We start from the raw sequence: 23,236 nt of genomic DNA, 5'->3' as shown, positions 1-23,236 counted from the left end.
CGCTTACCGGTTCATCCAGGCAATGCTGTTGGATTCCATCGGTTTCAGACGGCGGCCGATTCTGAGTTATGCTGAAACTTCGTTGCTCTGACGGACCGGCCGAGTCGCTGTGAGTTAACATAGCAGCGCGAGGCGGAACCCGCCAAGTCGTATTATTAGCCACTGTGAAATTATTGCATTGAATCTGTTTTAGTGCAGCGTCTTGCTTGGGAAAAACCTTCTTATTTATAAATTTAATGCAAGTTTTCTGCGCCATATATAGCAGGCTGGGTGTAATTATCAAGTATTTTCCGTGCGCTCTGGTGATGCTCATCCTCGCTTGGCCCCTCGCAGTGTTTATTAGCAAGAGGCTGCGAACGCAAATATAGAACAGTGTTTGGATTTAGCACGAGAATGATATCAGTAGGATTCTGGACCCCATATCCCCTCTTTTCCAGCTTGTTTTGTGTCTCTCGGCTCTCTCCATCCCTCCGCCCCGTTTCGAAGGCTCCTTTCCATTCCGCTCATTTCGGCTTCCTTTTATTTGTTCACATCAACATCAAAGCCCGTCCGTTCCCTCCGCCGGGGGAGCGGGGCTTTAAGTCTTTGACTGAGCTGCCCCGGTGATGTCCATCCCTCATCGCGCGCCGCGAACACACACACACTTACAGAGGGGAAAACGCACGTGGGACGCGTAGCACAGAGCATGCACTGTATGGAACCGCCTCACGCTCATAACCCACACACGGGCTCCAGTGCACAGAGGACAGGAAGGGATTATCATGGCGGAGGTAAAGCAGCACTGGAAATACCGGAGCCGATTCACAACTTTTAAAAACTGCAAAACAGAAGAGATGAAGGATTGAAAGTTGGGCAAAAATTCAATTAGAATTCCATCACAGAGGCTCCGTTTACATGACGTTTCCAAAAGGAAAGAGAAAAGTCTTCCTGTGAAGGGAATCGTATGTTACTTCAAGGCTGCTCGGGCGTTGCAGGCACTGTTAAAGTTCTCGATGCCTGGTGAACAGAGCAGAGACAGAGAGACAGCAGCTCTGCAACCGTGTGCATATAGGAGAAAAAGTTACCAGTAACTCCTCCACAAAACTTCAGTAACTTTCAGATCAATAATTAGCTACTAAAGTAGTGGTGTAACAGTACTGTATTACTTTGTTTTTCATGTTTTCAAGACCTTCCCTTTTTAATACATTTTTTAACTCTTTACCTGTTGTAGAATTTAATGACAATTGTTATGTAAAGTTTGATTTATTTGGCTGGGTTTGATTTACTAGCTGAGCAAATTTTTACAATACCGAATACTGTTCCAGTCCTAAATGGTCAAATTTGTATGGTATGCAAAACAATTTATCAATTAAAAATCAATTTTGTCTGAGAACGATTTGCTCTCTCAGCCTGCTGTGAAAAATGTTCAGAAGTTTCCCTTTAAATTGAGGTTAAAATGTATTCATTATGATAGTTTCAGTTATAAATTACTCCTTAAGTAACAGAGTTTGCCATATGTTTCCCTCTAACGCCAGGTGACCGAAGCTGAAGGAAAGAGCCGCTGTCAGGCCGTGTCGTGTGAAATCAACGTCAAAGGAGAATCCCGGAGCCGATCGTTCAGGTGATGTATGGGGCGTTACGACCCCCTCCTGCACGTCACGGAGCACAACAAACGATCGGTAACTGCGTTTTTATCCAATAACAACAGTGACAGTTGAGAAAACGCAGCACACAGCGAATAACGTCTCATTTGCTTATGACTTAATGGCGTGCCGCCTCCTGACATTCTGCTAATCCTGGCAGAGTAACGATGACGGCCTGACCCCGGAACGATTCTTTATTTGGACATTTGGTGCCTTCTTGGCATCATTGCTTCATTTGATGAGCCATTGCAGCACAGCGGTGCGAGGCTCTCCTGCCCTTGAGAGGACAGTCGCGGGACAATTATCCATCACCGACCGGAGCGGCTAATTTTAGCCCGTTTGGTCAAACGTATCATCGGCCGGTGGGTTTCATTTACAATGAGAAACCCTGCTGTTTGTCTCCTCTGATATCTGCCGTTTCAGGCAGACGCACACATGGAAAAACTTGTCAAAGAGGGTGTTGTGTTACAACCGTGAGCCGTCAGCACTGGTGTTAGGTGGCTGTGAAAGTAGGCGGGGCCTCTCGAATGCCGCCGCCGGCCGAGTGTGATCAGAAATGTCATCGTTAGATGTGTTCGCATTGACAAAGTGAAAACATGCGTTCTTGGAGTGTTTTTTTTTTTTTTTTTCAGGTTAGTAAAAAAGAAAAAAAAAAGTAAATTGAATTTGATGGTTTTATTTTACATTTTTCATGAAGGTACACAGCCTCTCAGATGAAAATAACAAAAATGATAGGCGACATTGTTCAACTAAACGCTTCAATTCCTCAATTTCCCTGATCTGACGCCATTGTTCTCACTCATTCACGTCATCCCTCCATAGAGTTCACAAACTATCTCCAGACATTCAAAACCTCCTTCTTCCCTCTCTATAGAGCTGTAAATCATCCCGGTGGAAAAGCTGCCATCATGTCCTTCATCCAGTGTCCAACTCTTGTTTGTGTCTTTCCATTTGAGAGTGATGAATCTGTTTGTTTGCCACAAATTCATGCCAATAAACAACTGTTCACACTTTATGTATTCTATATTCTGAGGGTATATAATCCCAGACTGAGGAGACCAGGATCCAGTGTTCCCTCTGTAGATGTTATTTTTTATTTTTTTTCATAGTTTGTGTCCCAGATTTCCTACATTCCCACATGATGCCTCAGAATGCCTTTGTTTTCGTTAGATTTGCTCCATGTGTCTGGAATATTTGGGTTGTATTGATTCACTTCCATAAGTGTGATACATATATATTGACGTTAACCATTTATTGCATATATTGCAGCAACCTTAATCTGAAGTTAATGACATTTGTGAGTTTTTGCCATTCTTCCATCGATGCATCCTGTCTTAAATCATTTTCCAACCGTTCTAGCGAACTTTCTTATCATATTTAAAATGTATATTTCTGAGTTTGGTCCTCTTTTTGAACTACTTTTAGTAATCGTTTCTTGTTGAATATTTTAAAATAATTAAAGCTGATGGCCTTTAATATATAAATCTCTTCAGGTTGTTTGGGGAAAACCCTTCGATGCCACGTTTAAATCACATATAGTGTGGAAAAAAACAACAACAAACCAAACCTAAACGGCATCCATTACAGTGATAAACAGCAGCTGTGTTTGCGACACAACCTACATAATCCCCTCTTGTGTTTCAAACATCGTCCCGAATTTGTTTTCCTTTTATTGTGAAACAGGTCCATTTCCTGGCAGGTGTCGGCGTTGCAAAAAATAATTTGACTTCAGTTTCAAAGTGAGCCCGACAAGCCTGGGAAACACATGCGCCGCGCTTATCATCGCTCGCCATGTGGTTGTTGGGTCCTGTGCCAGAAAGTGCTGTCCAAAGGCTTAATGGTGGTAGAGGTCCATTCTTAAAGTGTACCCCACTCGTCCTTCATACACACACACTCACACACACATTTCCGCTCTCATACAGCGTGGACGGCACAATGGCACAGGATCAATTGCCGATCAGACGATGGGAGCTCCTTTTCTTGGCATTCTTTAGAAGACAGACTCTCCAGTTCTCTCTTAATTGGCCCCTAATCTCTTCGTTTCTGTATTCTCTTTCTTCCTCTCTCTTCCGCCGGCTTTATTCTGTCCGTCTGGATATCTGTCCGCTCTCCGTCTTCCTTTCTCCGCTGGCCTGTTTTCTCTTCGCCCGGTCGTTTGACCACCCCCATTTCCTCCCCTGCGTCTCCTGACACCGTTCCTAATTACAAAACGCGCGGGGGCCATTAGCGGCGGACCTCCAACCGACGCCTGTCCCTTTATCAATTCGTCCCCCTCCCCTCCGTCGCTATCTCTCCATCTCTTGCCCTGCTCCTTCCTCTGTTCTTGGTCAAAAGTCGCTTTGTGCGAGACACATTAGGCGAACAAAGGCAGCGGGCTGCAGCGGTGCTCGGAAAGGTCACGGTGATGTACGGCCCTCAGCGCCGCCGCCAGGGTCAGCGCCGTCTCAATGGGGACGCACTTAACGCTCACGCCGCCGGCAGAAATGCAGCATTACGAACGGAAACGCATGTCTTTCCCACTCGTCTCAAAGAGGAAACACCAATCAGTGTGTCACAATCAGCGTGTTTTTTTTCCCCCTCTCTCGCAACCTCCGTCACATCCTGGAAACCTCGAAGGCCTGATTTATTGAGATCCTGTGAGCTGAAACGCATGCTCACACGGACAGATGACGCTCTCAGTTTGTTTCTTTTTGCAGGTGAGCTACTAAGAATAACATCGAACAGAAGTATAATGAAGAATGAAGAAGAATCACCAAAAAAAAACAGTGGTGCTTCTTTGTTCATTTGCTTGGAGTGATTAAACAGCTTGCTTGAGCCTCCACAAGCACAGACGCGTGGGACTGGACGGGCCGGTGGAGGATGTTGTCAAATATATCTGAGTGGTACAGTGAATAAATCTGGAGATGATCCAGAGCAGAGGCAAAATTGAAGGTGTCACACAGAAAACAGCTTATATATATATGTCTGCAAATAAAAGTCGCGATGAGCCAGGTGAGGAAACACGAACATATCTCCTCATGGTTGAGCCGGTTTGGCTTCAATTAGGATCAAATTTCCACTGTATTATCATTAATCTGACAAACATCCCACATATTCTATATCAATGAAGGCAAATACTCTAAAATCAAGGATTTAAACTCATGTTAGTTCAGGGGACACGTGCTGCAAAAATTATCCTGGGTGGGCCAGACTGCTGAAATAGAACCATAATAACCTTTAAGTTTTAACTTTAAAGTTTCTCCTCTGTTGTGGATTAATCTAAATTTCGTATACATTTTAAAAAAGTCTGTTTTGCAATTAGTACCGGATCACACTAGAATTAGACATCTGAACTTTGACTTCTCTACACCTTCAAATCAGATCTTATAATTCAATCAACACTTGGGTCATGATGAAGTTTTCAAGGCATCTTGTTGAAATGTCCTTGGGGTATTTTAAAATAACCAATAAACTAATTCATCTGGTTTCCGTCCACTTTTATGCAGGACTTGAACAAACTGTGTTCGCTGTCACTTCAGTTAGGAGATGAGAACATTTCTGCATCCTGTAATGTGAAGTGGTGTAAAATGCACCTGTAGAGGCAAAGGCCAAGTTCAACATATTCAAGTGAAAACACAGAAGATTTTCAGCATTTTGCAGCATTTTGGGCGTCCGTTTATACAGCTACAGTGCATGGAGCCACGGAGAACGCAACACTTTAAAAAGGCTTCCAACATGGAACTTTTTGAAAATGCTCTGAATCCATGGAAATGGTGAAAAATGTTCCTGAAAGCAAAGGAAGAGATAACTCTGCTACAACACATGCACAACACAGCTACGGTAGAAAGTTTGATCGGACCATGTTCAGGCTTTCTAAACTACACTTCCTGTTTCATTGCAAAACATTAAACTGTGGCCAGACTGACATTTTACTAGATTTTGCTAAACTGACCCATTTTCTGTCAACAGGCCAAATCTGAGGTCATTTGGAATTACATTCTGTTTGTTTTTGACTTTCTCAAAAGAATTACATATAGTAAGATTGCACCAACCTTGTGAATGTCAGAAAACTAATGAATCCCTGGAAAAGTTCACTCGGTTCACCTGGAAAGGTCCCTCTGCTTGTATTACAGTCTGTTTCACTGATGGCTACATTTTCACATTTACTCCGTGAGGATATTCAGCCATTCATGTTTTGGCAATGAACAATTTTCTAAAAAAATATAAAATTAGTCCATTTCATATTTTTCAACGACCGTATTCTGCTTTTCTGACCACATGTGGTCTGCAGTGATAAAAGAGGTGAATTAATAGATGCATTAGTGAAGTCATGCGAGTCCTCGGCATGATGGTTTGATATTTTCCATAATGGCTAGAGTCCTTGTTTTTTTTTTGTTTTGTTTTTTTCTTGTCCTCGGGTCAGAAAGCAGGAGTCCCCCTTTTACATTTGATTAATCAAACCGCAGACGTCTAATTTCCACACAATGAAAGCCCCTGCAGGCCTGGATTCTGGGGCAGTCCCACCCTTCGCCTGTACTGGTTCTCATTGTTACCGGCGGACGCTCTTTGGCCTGATCTCCATTAGACGATGCTGAGAGGCGGAAACCTTGAGGATGCGGTGGAAACTGCAACGCTTCGCCCTCACCCGTACGCGTGTAGGAGGGCATGGCTTCGCTGTCGGCTCTCTTGTGAACGGCCCCTCTGTGTTTGTGCTCTGCCGGTCATATTTGCGTTGGGCCGTGTCAGGACTCCCGAGAACCCAGAAAATTGAATCCCATCAGCGTTCCCTTCAGTCCAGCGTGCAATCTGAGCCCCTGGATGCGTCGTCCTGCTCACGTGCGCATCGCGTGTCGCTGTTGGGGCGGCGCAGACGCCTCGGCCTTGACCCAGCCTGTTTGCCACCGGTCCGCCATCCACTCGCTGCCCATTTGTCAGTCGGAACGGCGCGGCTCTGGGTCATTACGGCGATCGCGCCTCAGATTTATGCCGCTGCCTGATATTTCATGGCTTTACAAAGAGAGATGAAAGTGGAGATCCAGAGAGAAAGCGAGATGAGAAAGAAGGACAAGGAAGCGAGTGACACGACTTCCTCAAAGCTCAGCAGTGGATCCAGCCATGTTTGATCAACATTTCCCGCATATGAGTGTGAAAAGCCTCGTGTCTTTGACTTATTTCCGCCTGTGGTGTTGAAACTCATTTGTTGGCCAACCTGTGGAGCATGAAAGGTGCGAGAGGCGCCGTGAATGATTGTTTTTCCGTGTGTTGCGTGTGATGGATTGTTGACACGGCCATTGTATTTGCTCCCTCTCGCCCAACGCCAGATGGGCTTGAATCCAGCTCCCCAGCAGGGGGACAGATAGATGTTCTCCTCTCTATTAAATTATGAGTTGTCACCACTCTAAAATCTAAACAGCCCTTCAGGCTTTCAGGAGAACGGCTGAGGATGTCTGAGAGTGGCAATAACAAACAAATTAATCAGCAGCGAGAGAAGTAATCACGCCAATTATCTGAACGATTTGTTCAGGGTTGATGTTCCATTGCAGGCGCAGACCTACGAGAACCGTAAAACCTAATCAGAGGATCGGCAGGAACTTCCAGCTGATGCAGACTGGTGATGTTGAAAATGCAAATTTTCTGGTCGTCCAAAATTCTCGCAAGTGTCTAAAATCGAGATGTAAAACATCTGGAGGGAAGCCGGGTGAGAGACACTGAACGTGACTGAGATGTCCTCAGAACTTCACATATTTATGTGCAGAATGAGCGAAACAGTGTGATCTGATTAAAATGGATGTGAACGAATGCTGTAATCTGCACCTGTAATAAGAAACAGAGGGAGGTTTGAGACACGACCTGAAGCACGAGGCGAGTTAGTCAACACAGACTCACTGGTAGTGCTGTAGCGCTCGAGGCCGTCAAGCTCTTGGTCTTGACTCTGTCCTTTAACCTCGGGTCAGGGTTACCACAATCCTTTTTTTTTGAGTATATGTGCTACTACTTTATTGGAAAATATGCAAATTTTCACCATCAACTGTAAAACCCTGTTACCTGCTTTATTTATGTCCGTTTGGATCTTTTTTCTTATCATCATTGTCATTAAAAATCAACTTTTCATTTAACCGAACAAGAGATTAGAATTTTATAAGATAGTCGATACATGGACCTGTAGAGAACTCATTCTGATCCCAGCCTGTCAGGACAAGATCTAAAAAATTACTGGAAAAAAACCTGAGCTTATGCATGTTTTCCATGTACATCCCATCCGATACACACTACTGTATATGTTGCTGGTCACCTTTAACTATAAGCACTTTTATAAAGGAGTAAATGTTTCAGAGCTTAAAAGACAGTTTAAAAAATTGGCAAGGCGACATCATGAGGCTAAACCAGGATTGACCCTCAACACACACACACACACACACACACACACGCACACACGTGCACACACACGCACAGATTTCCACCTCCCATCGCCTCGGCGCACATTTCCGCTCAGCTCCAGAAAGCAGATGGAGGGCTTCATTACTGCAGCAGCTCTGAGAATCCTCATCCATACCTGCAGAGACGGCCGTTTCAAAAGCTCCTTCTCACACACTCAGAACACACACTCCTCTTCCCAACACACACAAGCGGACAAACACACATGTAAGTCTTACGAGACAGTCATCATGCCGTGTCTCTGGACTCCCATAAGCTCATTGGTTTTGTTTATTGTTTGTCTCCGGGCAATGGGAGGCCTTTTTACACGCACACACACACACACACACGCACACGCACACAAACACACACTCACATATATCCAGGCTCCAAATTGTTCGATTAAGTGGGTCATCCTCTCCTACAGTCTCTTGAAAGAGAAAAGAGCTTCTTCTTTTTTTTTTCCTCCTTTGTGCGTTTCTCGCCGAGAGGCAATCGCACCCTTCCATGGTTTTGGCTGCACCTTTTAAGAGTATTTATGGAAATGACAGCGCAGCACTCTGGAGGGCTGCACGCCGCTTGTTGCCTAATGCGTATGTGTGTGTGTGTGCATGTGTGCATCCATGAACGATTGGAAAGCTTGCTTGAGTGTGAAAGTCAGCCGGTGTCAGTGGTTATAATGCCGGCGTCTGGACGGATTGTGTATTATATTTATATATTTATTATTTGAGATGTTTTTTTTTTTAGGGACGAGCCGGGTCTGGACGGCGCGGCGCGTTTGGCGCGAGCGCTTCAGACGCCGACCTGTCACGGCAAATGAAAGCCTGGCGTCTTCCAGCTCCAATCCACTGCGGCCGTCTGATGGAGGGAGACGGAGACAGGGGGAGACAGCGAGAGGCGAGGACCTGAAGGGAAGAAGAGGGAGCTCAAGTGTCCGTCTCTCTCTCCACCCAGTGGCTCCGTCTCCTTTTGGACAGCTCCTGGACAGTCCGGCCAGATCAGGCTCCCCGTCGCTGAGTGCTCGGAACCGGCTCGCCTCCAACAGCCACAGCTGCGCAGGAAATGCGGGCGCCGCGTGAAATAAACAGGCTTCACATTAAAGGAGGGCGCATAAGTCATCAGGCGACATTCAAGGTCCTTGGTTAATGATGCATGCTATATTTCTCCTGTTTGGGCAGTGATGGAGGCACCTGGGCGAGAGCAGCGTACAGTAATGAGGACAGTGTTGCTACCTGTGCGCGTAGGTAGAGAAACGATATAGAAACGATTGGGATCAAATAAACAGCAAAACGTAATCGCATGATTGCAATATCCTGTAATCATTAGCTCATAGAAGCTGATATAAAAGAGGGAATATATCACAAGTCCCTGCTGTGCAACAGCAGCTAATATTCTAATTCATAATTGCTTATTCAGTGATGAAGTGACTGAGTAACACTCTCACATTGTCCTCGCCTGAACCACAATATAAAGTATATTAAGTGCACTTCAGCAAATTTCCATTCAAGGGTCATTCCTTCTAATTTACTGCAGTTGTTACATATGAACACGTTCCCTATAAGTGCTGTATCATTATCTTATTTGGATTACACATTTTTGTGACTCCACACATTAGCATACTTAAAAGGACCCATGAAACAGATGTCGGAGTGGTTTTTCGGATTTTCTTATATGCCTGTGTATTCAGTGAGAAACACTTCAAAGCGAAGGGAGGGTGTTTCAAATTTAACTGACATGTTAATCCACTGCTATTGGATGCAGAATTAGGAAACGCCCTCAAGTGCAGGCTGAGTCATTCGACATTTAACTACGTTTTGCAGGAAGAGAGAGAGAGAAAGAAAAGGGGCGTTAATGGGAAAATCCAGTAAAAATAACATCTAGATGGTTATTTGGCACATTAAGGAGATAAATGAACCAAACCAAAGACAAAAGCATGTATTTTTTTTTTATTTATTTAATGGGGCTTAAACTCATAGTTGTGTTTACAGCATTTATTCATAAGTAAATAAATTGTTGATTGTTGTGATTTAGCATTTTTTATCATGTGAGTTACTTAATATAAGCTGGAGATCTCAATGTTTTTGATGCTTTTGATTATTTGACAGGTAGTGAAGGAGCTCAACTCCTCTATAAATAGAAGGTAAGATTTAGGTTCAGCCTCTTGTGACTTTAGTAATTATGACTGGAACGATGCAGAAACGGAGCAGATGAAGCATGAAGGGGGAGGAAGAGTTTGTATTAAAGATACAATCAACGCCAAGGCGTTCAGTCTTTTTCTTTACATAGTTTATGCTACATTTGCCAATGAAAACTCCGTTTTTTGAAAACAACTCCCAAGGTCGTCAACATGGTTCATTGAAATGCCTGCATGCTTGCGGTCATGAGTGTTTATATAATTTGTTTGTGCACAACAGCACCCACTAGTGGCTCAACATGAAAGCTTTGACATGTTCAGAATTTCTGCCATTTTCATGCAAACAGAAATAGTTTTCAAAAAACTGCCTAATAATGGAAATGCCGACATGATGCATTTTCATATGAAACTTTGTTCATTAAAGGGGACTAAAAGTTCAAATGTCATCATAATTGAAGGCGAAAATGTCGAGTTTTTGTTCACTTTGCTAGATGGATCCATGGACAGATGCATGCATCACAGCTAAAGTTCAGCAGTTTTACAACTGGTAGTGCCCAATGTAAACCAATATATAACACTGGTATTAACCAGCTGGAAGATGAACTATTCAGTTGATCTGAAATCATCCAAAGCATAAAGGATCTTGGTATAAAACCAAGTTTGATTTTCTATTTAAATAAGATCGACACCAACTTTTCTGACAAACTACAGTTTTTTTGGCTTGCTGCATTTTTAATTCCAGTCTGCAGAGTAAAAGCTGAGGTCTGGCCTTTTAAAGATTTGCTCTACATTTACTTCTTGTCAGCTTGACAGGGGACTAAAGTCCTTCGACACCCAACAAAACAGGAGATTTTACATGACTGAGCAGCAGTCTGAAGTCCATCTCTTTTGATAATTCTCTACTTTGAACCTCACACACTTGTTTACAATCCAGCCCAAACATCATTCTCAGGAAATGTTGATATTATCACATTCCGATGTATCTTTGTCACTTTGGAAGCATCCGCGCTAATCCATCACCAGCTGCACAATGACAGGACTGATAAATTTCATCTTAGCCCGTTTGTCAAAAGTCGACACCAATACAGGCGGTAAAATGACAGAGATATATTAAAGCTCCCAAGGAGACTGTTGCATCTTTGAGATGTTTTGTCTTCTTTGTACTGTCACAGCTAAATATAATCCCATTAGAGACCCAGTGTTGCGTACTGTAGATCTTGGCAGGAGCTCTGAGAAAAGCAAGGAGAACTTCCACCAGTGTCATAAGTTTTGTCCAATTTTTAATATGAGTTATTCAAACAATCGCAAGAAGAATGTATGAATTGGAAGTCCTCCGTGGTGGTTCTGTGTGGGAATGATTTTGTGATTGGGTGGTAGCAGAATGATGACATATTCTTGCTGGAGGCTCACAGTATTCCTCTGGCTGACAGCTGGTGGAGGTCAGGCTCCGGCAGACGTGGATGTAAACGACCCAGGGATTAAAAGAAGAACCCAGTCCCGGGAAAGTTGGGCTATTTCATAACCAGAGATTGAAACAATGTACTATTTGCTAATTTTTTGATGTATTTACTATCGCATTGTGTACAGTTTTACCTGTATGTTTAAATCTTCTTTGGCGCTCAAAACTAAAACTTGGATCAAGTTATGATAGAGATCAAAGATGAAATGGAAAAAAAAAGAAAATCCAGTCCAACAAAACAGCGTCAACTAGTGGCCCAACATGCTAACTTTGGCGTTTTCAGCGTGACTGCCGTTTCTGTGTAAATGAACAGCGTTTTTAAAAAGTTGCTGCGTTAATGCAAAACCTTCCTGAAATAAAAATACAGAAATGATGCATTTTAACATGTCGTCATGTAAATGGGTCCTTAGAAAAAAATGGTGAAATTCCATAAATGAGCAGGTGAACTGGTAAAGTGTGGGATATCAGAGATTCATTCTGATGTTTACAAGCACAAACAAGTCGTTTCTGATCTTTATTCTACTGTAAGAAAATTTTCTCAAGATTTATTTATTTTTTTTTTTAATTCTTTACTTTTTTTATATATATATAATTTCTAACACTTTCTGGCACAGACTGTGGTGTTTCCCCACCCATGACTATGATATAATTATATCAACACTATAAACATTGATTCATTTTCTAGGTCAAATATTCACTTGTGAATGTGCTTGACCTTCGGGCTATGGGATAATCTGCCGCAGTTGTCATGGAAATGACCTCACATGGCGATGTGGCAGATCCCTATGAATGCACTGCATCCCAGAGAAACACACATGCTTAGTAACCAAAGTGATGTTCAGTTATCTGGCAATCGCATCTTATTGAAATCTCTGAGCAACAGTTGCTAATAATTATTACTAAAATAATTTTGCCATTGTTATTTAATTTATAAATATTAAATTCCCATAAACTAAAATGCATAGTTTGGTTAATTGAGCCAACGAGACAGTGGTTTTTGTTGCTGTCGCCATGGCGACAAGTGAGCAAGACATCAATCCGTCCACTGATTCTCTCCATGACTTTATTCTGGAGCCAATCCCAGCCAACTCCGGGTAAACGCTGTTTACACCTACACTGGATTTGAACCCTTAAACCCCTCAACATCCATCCAGCGAGAAACGAATGCCGACACAAATACGCCGTGAGGGGACAAAGTGTTTCAGAAGGTATTTATTTCATCCTGAAGGTTTGCCGGAGACAGAAAGTCCAAAATCTCTGCGGTTGACTTGGTGGACTTGGAACAAATGTAGGTGGTCACAACGTAGGCGGATCCAGCCCCTCCGTACGAGACGGATTTACACAAGAGCAAGATGTGGATCACACCTGTAGTTGAGCAGAAAGAATAATTTCACACACAAATGGTTCTATCACGATGAGTGTGATAGCGTCAGCGTGAAGTTGTGTGTACAGGAGTGTGTGTCGCGCACCTTTTGGAGCTCATGTCCGCAACCTGACAGCAAGGTTGACACGAGGCTGAGGAGAAGTGTGAAGGGCAAAGCACCTCAGGAGGAATGACACACACACACACACACACACACACACACACACACACACACACACAGTACACACAAATACACCTCCTCTCCTTTCTTTTCTTCTCTCTCTTCGATGACTCATCCCACCCAGGGACAGCGAGGGAGGGAGGGAGGGAGGAGGACTGGAGAGTGTGAGAGGCGACACAACGGGAGGAGAGGAAAGAGCTGGTTAATAGATTCACAGGGAAGACATATGGCATAAAGCATCTCCTTACTGACCTTTTATTTCCACGCCGCGATAATCCCTTTGTGGGCATCGCCGTTAAAGTCATTCACAGCACTTGATTCCTACCAAACACGCAACGCGAATCCCCCCAGCTCGGCTCATGATCCCCTTCGTTGTTAGTTGTTGCTGCTTTCGCCGGCGGTTTTTCTTTGCGTGACACCGGCCCCGTGATAAACAACGGAAGCCGTCCTCGCCGGCTCGGCTACACGCTGAGCTTTGCTCCAGTGTGCCGCGCTCGCTCGATTGTATCTGTCAGGGAGAACCCAAAGTTCCCAGGCGTACCAGGGTCCCCATCAGCGTGCGGATGTAACTCCCTCCAAATCCCGGAGTCTCCAGCGTCTTTATGTTATGGTGTGGGGGTATTTGAGGAGGTAGCTGGACTCCCGAGGAGCCGGGGATGTTGTCACAAGAGGTGATTATGCTGCATTGAAGGAGGTACACTGTTCCACTATTGAGCTGTGTTGCTGAGGATGAGGGAGTATTGCTGAGGGGAGGTCTGTATTGCTGACGGCTGCAAAGACCACAGATAGTTGAGCGGTCGGGTCACATGTGTCTGTGGCGATACGTACAGTATTCACCCCCCCTCCCACTGCACCATTAGCCCAGACGCTCTGAAGACATGAAGTATACATTTGGGTTGGACATCCATTCATTCATTCATTCGTTCATTCTCACCGTAGACTTCAGTCTTTTCAAGGCGCAGTGTCCTTTTTTCACAACATTTCAGTGCAAACAGTATCAAGGCCTGATTGGTAACCAATCACACATGTGAGTTGTTTCAGAACAGGAGGGAATCAAGATCTCAATGAAGAAAAGGGGGAAAAAAACCCACCAACACAACACCTTAGGCTGTAACACCCATGTCTGAATATTTTGCACACAATCTCGCACATATAAAAATGAGCACAGACATGATTTTGCATGTAAAATTGTGTAAAATCTGATCAACTTGACACTAAAATGATGAACAGGGAGGCTGTTAATGTTGTGGCCCATCCTCACCTGGCCCCCCACGACTCTAACATGTGGACTTTTTCATAGCATCTTTTCTAATTGTACCATTTCTTAGATTTGTCATGGAACTGTTCCTCTATTTTTCTGCATGGCTTTGTCTTTGTGGCTGATTTTTTTTTTTGCTGTGATGCTCAGATATATTTGATACCTTAAATCCACCAGCGCGTCCAACCTCACATTTCATTTGGGTCTGTTGGGGTCAGCCATGATGAATTCACGCAAACAACTTCTGTTTTTCATCAGGCAAGTCAGGAATCTGAAAATGTAAGGCTTTAAATCTGATTTGTGCTAAAACTGGACATCTTTTTTATATAGCCGTGTTCTCTGTGCAGTGGACACACAGTAAGGTTTAAAACGAGTTCCAAACAATATTCAAGAGGGACTCACGTCGAGACCCTTCCTGCTCGGTGTGGAAGCATTAACTAAATTGATTCATGTTAGCAGAGATCAATTTCCTCGTCAGTGTTTACTGCAGTGTGACGTTCCAATTTAATGTTGAGAATGACTGTTTCTCAGCTCCACGCTCCCCTTTCCTCGCTCTCGGTCATTCCTGCCGCTGCCCGGCAGAAATGGCAGCAGGATTTCAGGTCCTGCTAGATTGCCTCAGATAATGCAATGCTCTCAGGCGAAGCACAGGTGTGTGGATTGGAGTGTGTGTGTTGTGTGTGTGTGTGTGTGTGTGTGTGTGTGTGTGTGTGGTGCCCACCTGGCTGGCTGTCTCTGGGGCGGGAGTGCTTCTACCAAGGGATTCAAACTGACCCCCCCCTCCACCCAAAAAAAAAAAAAAAAAAAAAAAAAGAAAGAAAAGAAAAGTCCGCCAGCAAGCCCAAACAAGCCTCCACACATCGATGCCAAAAAAAAACCCTCCGGAGCTTTCGGTGTGATTACTGGCCCAAATCACGCTGCGTTCCATCAAAAACATTAAAAAAAATAAAAAAAGGTTTAAAATCTATTTTCAGTGAGTTTTCGGAGAGGATGTGTAACAGCTGGGTGTTAATTACTGAATATGGTGAAGGAGCAGCATGGTCGAAAAACAAATGACTTGGCTCGATGCAAAGCGCCACAGCGGCTGATTGCAGACACTCCGAAGTCATTATTAAAACTCTCCTCAGAATCACAGCGAGCAGGTTTCTACTGGCCCCCACAAAAAACAAATCAGTTTCCCAAACTTCTGTTTTCCTTAAGCTCCTCCTGGTAATTTTTGATTTTTAATTTTTGACGTTAGATAAAGAGTCTCTCCCAGAACTTGCTGGTTTGTCATCGGTTACATGTTCATCCTGGGAAAAATGCTGTGCAGGGTCATGAAGGGAATAAAGGTTCACCTGCATAACAGCAGGAAATGAGTCGTTTTTTTTTATTGGGACTGTCTGAAATCACAGTGTTTTATTTAACACTGGACCTTTTCAAAAAAGTTTTCTTGACATCTTTATATTCTCAAGAACATATTTTAGGGGATTCAATTACCGAAACACCTTCCTGTAAAGTTTTATGCCCTTTTCCCTGAGCTTCAGAGCATTAGAGCTCCGCAAAGAGATAACTGATTTTTAACTTGTACGCTTGCCAAAAGTATTCAAAAGACCTTCCTTTGAGGTCATTTTGAACTAATTTTATAATGTGGTCATGCTGGGGTGCAAGTCCAAACGCACAGGCACGTTCAGGATCAACGTTTTCTAATGGAAACAGAAAACTGTTGTGTTTTGGGAGCCTGTTTACACGACAACGATGTCACTGAAAATGCAATTAAAAAAAAAAAAACTGTTTCCAAGGCGGAACCCTACAAAACTCTGGAGAACACCACAAAACGAAGACAAAATAAAACGATGGAACACTGGATTTTACATTCACACAAATGTATCAGTGACCCGGAAACTCTGGTTCTCATGAGTTTTATCGATGAATATAAGCAACGGCTCTGAATACAAAGTTTTCATCCAATTTCCTCCATTTTTGTTCTGCTTTGATCAGCAATAATGTGATTCAGTCACCAGTCCAAGAGGTGGAAAAGTTTAGAGGAATATGTTGTTAACGAGAATTTGGAGGCAAACTGAAAAAGTTACCGAAAAAAAATCTTATCGTACATTTCTGGGAGAAATATCCAATTACCAAAGCTCCAATTCTGTGAAGCAGAAGCTGAACAAATTCACATGTGAACAGCGACGGTGCCATCGGTATTAAAATCAGCAAACAGCTTCTTCTCCATAGCAACAGCAGACATGGCTCAGAGCTTTACTGCTGCTCAGAGCATGAATTACATTGAAATGAATTAAACCGCGAACGGAGACGAACACCTCTGGATCCGACACCGTCTCGCATTTCACGGCGGCGGGCGCCGATGTCGAAGTTCATGAACGACTGGGGAGGATTCGGTTCTCTCCCTCCAGCAAATTCCTTGATCACAGTGATAGCGCTTACAAGAACGGGTTTAGCTCTGTGTCTGAATCATTAAAAAAAGAAGAGAAACCTCGCTGATGCTGGCGAGGGGGGAAAATGGCTCCTGTGTGATAGCAGGACTGTAAATTCCTGGCAGGACACAACAGCCAGCGGCTTGGAGTGGGCATACAGAGAGCTCCGGCCCAGCCAGCTGCTGGGAGCTGGGAGCTGGGAGCTGCCACCGCCCCCCCCCCCACCCCCAGAAAGGGAGACCTTGGCAGGGGGGACGCAGCGCCGGGTCCCCCCTCCTCCAGCCCGGAGCCCAGTGAGCGCTGCTCAGCGGCGGGGAGGAGAGAGGCCGGCCCGACGGGAGGCTGCGCCCGTCAGGCCCGCAGCGGGCCGAGTGCCGACCGGGAAGACTGTGTGTCACTGTGTGTGTGTGTGTGTGTGTGTGTGTGTGTGTGTGTGAGGGCCGACTCCGGCAAGATTTATAATGTTGCACGCACGTGTGAGTGTGAATGTGGATTCTGTCGCCCAGTGGGCCTCACACACATTCCAAAATAAACGGCTCCCACCGAGGATTACTATCGATCCGTGTGGAGCACTGGGCTGCATGTGGAAAGAGAGAGAGAGAGAGAGAGAGAGAGAGCGCATACGGCCTCCTCTCTCTCTCTCTCTCTCTCTCTCTGAACTCGACCTGTCCACTGAGGAATGTTATGTGTCTGCCTGTCTGCAGAAAAGAAAAAAAGTGTAAGGGATGATTTGGGAACACAGTCCACTAAAGTGTTACAATGACAAACCGCTGCTAGCTGTCTTTCAGACATGTGAGACCAAAGCGTGTGTGTGTGCGTGTGTGTGTGTGTGTGTGTGCGTGTGTGTGTGTGTGTGTGTGTGTGTGTGTGTGTGTGTGTGTGTGTGTGTGTGTGTGAGGGAGAGAGCGAGAGAAGGATTGTTAAAAGTAGACGGGGAGACTCTTACACCTCCCTCTCACTTATTCTCCCTCTCAGAAGTGAAAATCTTTTTCTTGTCAGATCTGAAGGGGAGGCGAACGAGAAGACACACACACACACACACACACACACACACACACACACACACACACACACACACACACACACGCATGCAGTGGCTACTTGATTGACAGAAAGCGCGCCAGCCTGTTTCCTCTCGTGCACTTGATCACTGATTCCCCCCCCCGCCCCCCCGCCCCCACCCGAGGCCTCTGGGTAGACGGGTGAAGATGGCCGCCCCATTTGCAGGCAGAGGGACGGACGCCCTGCGGGCCACTCACCGTCTGCAGGCCGCTGCGTGTTTCCACAATAGCTGGGTGAGTTAAGTGAACTTCAGATGACCCGTTATTTCAAAGTCAACAATTAAAAAAAAAAAAAAAAAACAAAAAAAAAACCAGAGATGACTCACCCAAACTACTACAGTTCCACCAGAGGCTGCTCCAAACGATTTTTAGCATACATTGAACAATACTACTTATCTTCAAGGCCATTTTTATCGAATTTACAAAAAGGAGATTATTTTTAGCCTCCACAGGTTGAGAAATTCTTTTTAGTTTGTTTATTTAGCTCAGCTGGGTTCAAATTTATTTCTATAATGCCAATTAGAACACTTTGTGGAAGTAACTCATGCCGTGGCTTGTTTGTTGCTTCCAGCCCTTCGAAGGAGTCGTTCTTCAGTGTTTATAGAAATGGATTCAAGGGGACCGTTCTGTCCTCAGCTCTGAGACTCACATACTGTATATGGCAGCAGGAATGTCATTGCGGATTCCTCCCCGACAATGCTGGCTCTTTATTTCATACCGAGCTGTCATACATAAACCATTTACTTGTTACGCAGCAGCTGTCCTCAGTCCTCAGCTTCAGCTTTCACTGCTGCTGAGCAAGAAGGATACACAGAGAGTCTAACAGGCTGGAGATGTTAACGTTTACACCAAAGCTTGGTTTTTAAATATTTTCATTTGGCCTTTTTTATACAACCCGAAGAAAAAAAAATACATCAAGTTGAAGCTTGACCAAAGTGTCTTCAGAGAGATTAATAAAAAAAATTAATAATAAGTGTTTATCAGGCCATATATTAAAAAATGGTGTCATTGCATCTTGAGAAAAAAAAAATATTTGCAATTTTGATAAACAGAATTTGGTTTCAGTGTTCGTTTTCACGGTTTTTTTTTAATGTAATAATGATCTGTATGTTTAATGATTTAACCTTTACATGGCTTGATTTGACTTCCTATCTCACTCACTTCTTCTGTGGACAAAAAAAACGGCTGAAGACTGACTTTGCTTGCATAGCTCATCTTTGACTTGTAATACATTGCTTTGCTTACAGTACCTCTAGATGATGTGATACCAACTGTTTTAATTGCCTTTTTCTCTTTTAAGTACTCTTGTTTTCTTTTTTTCTTTTTGTCATTTTAAAGTAATTTAAAGTATTTCTTTGCCTTTGTGATTTGCCTTGCGTATAAATGGTACTATACAAATAAATTTGCCTTGCCTCTGCTTCCTGCACATAATATTTTGTTGCTATTACACTGTTCGGTAACATTCCCCGGTGTGTCATTCCATCACAGTACTCGTACAAAAGTTTTCAGTGGTGAGAAATTGATTATGAACTCAGCGTCTCATATTGAAATTGTCTTCATAACCGCTAAATTCCTGCATCATGTTTCACTTTAATGTGTGAACACAGACTTTCCCCCCATTTTGCTAACAGCCTTAATCTCCGACTCTTAATCCGACGGCTGCAGCTCATGTTTCAGCGCGTAAAGTCCAGCCGGGTCCAGAGCCGGGTCCATCTGTGTGCGGGAACATGCAGGAACCGCGGGTTCACCTTCCGCCGATCGCTGGGGACAATATTAACGAGTAAATATTCTCGGAGTATATAAACCGGCTGCAGCCGTGTTCGGAGTGGCCACGTCAATGTCAGGGCCACAGGGTTATTACAGCCTCATGAAAAGTTAATGCGCCAATTTCCCAGGCAGCCGGAATTGTTTGGTTTAAGAGGAGACATGATAGGCTGTGTGTCCAGACCCATGCCGGAGCGGCAGTGAAAGATTATTGAGTCAACATGTTGCTCCCGTCGACACCCAGGCGTTAACATGTGGCTTTTGTGTGCATAATGAAGTTAAGAAAAGCGCTCGTTGTCGCAACACGTAAATACGTACTTTGAACAAATTGCCCTGTTGCGACGAGGTTTTCAACAAATGCATTTCGCTTCGTTTCACCTGAATCATATGTTTGTCTGCATTAGCGGCGTATTTCTCCTGAATCCTCCCTCCTTCCCGCTGACTCCACATGCACGACTTACTCAGCCAGAGATTCAGCGACAAATAAAATGCATCAGAGGAAGCTAATTTTGAGTCAGCTCCCAATAATTAGAGGCCTTTGCTTCGTGTGACCTCTGAAATGCAGGTTTCAGTCCCGCTGTGTGGAGGATTGCGACGGCCGCAGCCTTTATTAACCTTATTAATAGCAAACAGCGATCGGATGTCATTATTCAAGCACGGATTGCACATTTAAGCGCGAGCGTCACTTCTCGTAAAACGATCCCCCGTTACGTCAAGTTTAATCCCAGCCGAGGCTTTTCGAACCCGGCGCCCTCATCTGGAAAACCCGCAACCGCGCACGGGCTTTTAATTGGCCGACTGTAGCTCCTCTGACACCGGAGCGCAGCAGCATCGAGCGTCCCTCAGGTGGCCGCGGGCGTTACCGGCTCAATCTGCCATCAATAATGGATAAAAATATCACTGGGGTTATTAGAAGTCCATGTTAAAACCTTATTAATATATTAATGCCGGTGTGATAAACTGATTATGCTTGTAGACCCATCTGGACTGAAAGGGTTTAAGGACCCGTTTAAACGACATTTCAAGTGAAAACGTGTAATTTTGTAAAAGTTTTTGCATTTCGGCAATGTCTTGAAAACTAGGTCTGTTTCCATAGAAACGGCAGAAACACTGAAAACAGTTTCATTTCCACGCTGCTGCTGCTTCAGCGTTGCTGTCCTGTAGACGGACACCCAAAACACAACAGTTTCACATTTTCACCGGCAAACATAAAACTTCACATTTTATTTAAAAGCACATTTCACAGGTATCAGTGCAAGAACTTCAGTTAAGATCTGCAGGTGATTAGAAGTAAACCTCTTGTTGTGTTAGATAAGTGTGATTAAATTGTTTTTCTGCTCCTGTTCCTTCCTGGGACTCGTCGAGCCCCAGTTTGAGCCATCTGTTGCGGGAAACACACTGAATGACCCTGAAGCATGAAAACCAGTCAGAAATGGTGAAATTATGCTTAATTATGTTTTGAAAATAGGACATTTTGATGAAACTAAAAACATAATAACTACTATAAAACTCCCATTTTTGCTGAAATGTACATTTAAAATGATGCAATAAGTAAAAATGTCCTTTTAATGGTACAAAATATTCTGTGAGTACGTGTCCAAGAAGCACAGAGGGCGGAGAGCTTCATATTTCTCGGCAGACCTCGACTTCAAACATCTCCAATCAAGTCGGGACTGCACGTCTTCAGAAAGCCGAAGCGAGCTCCCCTCCCTCATCTGCCGCTCATTACTGTCAGTCAGTCAGCGGCGGAGAGCCTCCTGACCTCCTGCTGCACTCTGTCGCCGACAACAGGAAGGACAGACCGCCACTTCCCCTCAGAAGCCGCTACCCTGACTGACTGCCGCGCTGCAAATGGCCTCCTCTCGCCGCTGCTCTGTGAAGGAATGCAGACCTTCATGAATCGACTTTTACACAATGCGACGATCCGGTAAAGACCAAACGGGTGGATTCTGGTCCGAGGGGAGTCTGGTGCCGCTCATTCACAGCGTGAGAAGTAAATACAGGAAGCGAACGACAGACATTGACGTAGTGGTTCACCTTGAGTTGAAGGAACACAAAGAAAACGTCCACTTCCAGTCAGCCAGTGAGCCAGATTCTCTTCCTCCTCGTGCTTTTCAACTTCTTCGTCAGTGTTTTTTTGAGGGAATGTCAGTCCAGGCGAGCAGCTCCTGCAATGACCTTGTTGCACTGTAGTGGGAGAAATGAACCCAAACAAATTCACGCATGAAAGTTTTCGACATCTGACGCTAATTGGAAGCGATTCCCCACACTGTTCTTCTTTCTCGAAAATGTTTCGACTGCATCGCCAAGTGAATGAAGGAAAACACAACTTTGCTGAAACGCTTCCGCGCCACATGCACACCAGCATATTGGGGCTGCACTCGAAAAACGAATAAACAGCACCCGCTAGTGGCCCAACAGGCAAACTACATCGTTTTCAGTGTTTCTGCCGTTTTCAGTTAAAGTTGAAAATGGACATCATTTTCAAAATATTGTGAATAAATACAAAACTGTCATGAGAAAAAAAATCTCCAAAACTGAAAGCGATTTTGTGTAAACGAGTCCTTAATGCTTAATTTTCAAAACTAGAACCGCGACATTGCTTGTGTTGTAGAAGGTCAATGCAGCAGTGTCCCCAGCCAGGCTGTAGACCAGGTGAGAGCAGCAGCAGAGAAAATCCGGGGTTCACTTTGTCAACTTTTCCAAGTTTTTCATCTAGTATTTCAAAACAAGTCTTGATCAGAAGAAATAAGTTGAGGTTCAGCAGCATTTGACTATTGAAAACCTCTGGGTTATTCTACCACACAGGCTGCTGAGGCTCCATTTTCACACTTAAAACATTACAGATTGCCACTTGTTGGCCATAAAAATCAGCCTGCACAGACGGCTCTGCTGCACCTTCACTGTATTAAACACGTCCTCGGTATCAGCCTCTTCCTCGCCTCCTCTCTCACACCGCTTTTTTGGGGCCCAGAGATAAAATCTCCCTCAATAGCAAACTTTGGAAGACATCTTAAAGATCCCCACTGTCACTTCAGCTTAACGCGGCCCTCTGGGCTTGCAACACACACACACACATGGCCTCCCACTAATAATAGGGCCAGGGAGAGGCAGCCTGGATTTGAGGGCTCGTAAACACACTTCATTCTCCCAACACTTCTCTTTGATCTTTATCAAACAAAACAGCTTTCTTGCTGTATTTTGTGCTTCCCTTCTCACGACTCGGAGCACTCCGCAGTGCACTTCTCCCGCTTCGATTTCCCCACCCATAAATAAAACGAGAGCACACTTGGATTTCCTGACTGTGGGCTTTCAGCGGGCCGATCACTGCCACGTCTGTCAGATCCATTAATTCAGAAGTGTGCGAGCAAAAGTTGAGGTTAGCAGTTCCTGGAGGCGACGTGTTTACATCTCAAAGCAGCTCATTTTGCACATCGAATCAAATTTACTATATTTTTAGCAGCGGCATCTGCATGCATTACTTTATTCAAATTGCTTAAAATGAATTATCAGAGCTCCTTTTTTTTAATCTACTGTGTAAAAAACAGTAAACTTCTTAATGCAGGCTGTTTAACTGAGGAGTT

At 44.2% G+C, this 23,236-nt stretch overlaps 1 protein-coding gene across 1 annotated transcript in view; it reads left to right on the top strand.

Annotated features, from left to right (window-relative positions):
- Positions 1-6,309: 6,309 nt before the first annotated feature.
- The window catches only part of ches1 (checkpoint suppressor 1), a 78,552-nt gene continuing 61,625 nt past the window's right edge, over positions 6,310-23,236 (top strand). The window contains exons 1-2 of the mRNA XM_030109533.1: positions 6,310-6,321; positions 20,925-20,932. The gene's annotated coding sequence lies outside the window, so the exon portion shown is untranslated. The remainder of the gene's footprint in view (positions 6,322-20,924; positions 20,933-23,236) is intronic.

The sequence above is a fragment of the Salarias fasciatus genome, chromosome 15, assembly GCF_902148845.1.
Source record: "Salarias fasciatus chromosome 15, fSalaFa1.1, whole genome shotgun sequence".
NCBI classification, from domain to species: domain Eukaryota; kingdom Metazoa; phylum Chordata; class Actinopteri; order Blenniiformes; family Blenniidae; genus Salarias; species Salarias fasciatus.
This window is presented reverse-complemented; position numbering and strand designations above follow the sequence as displayed.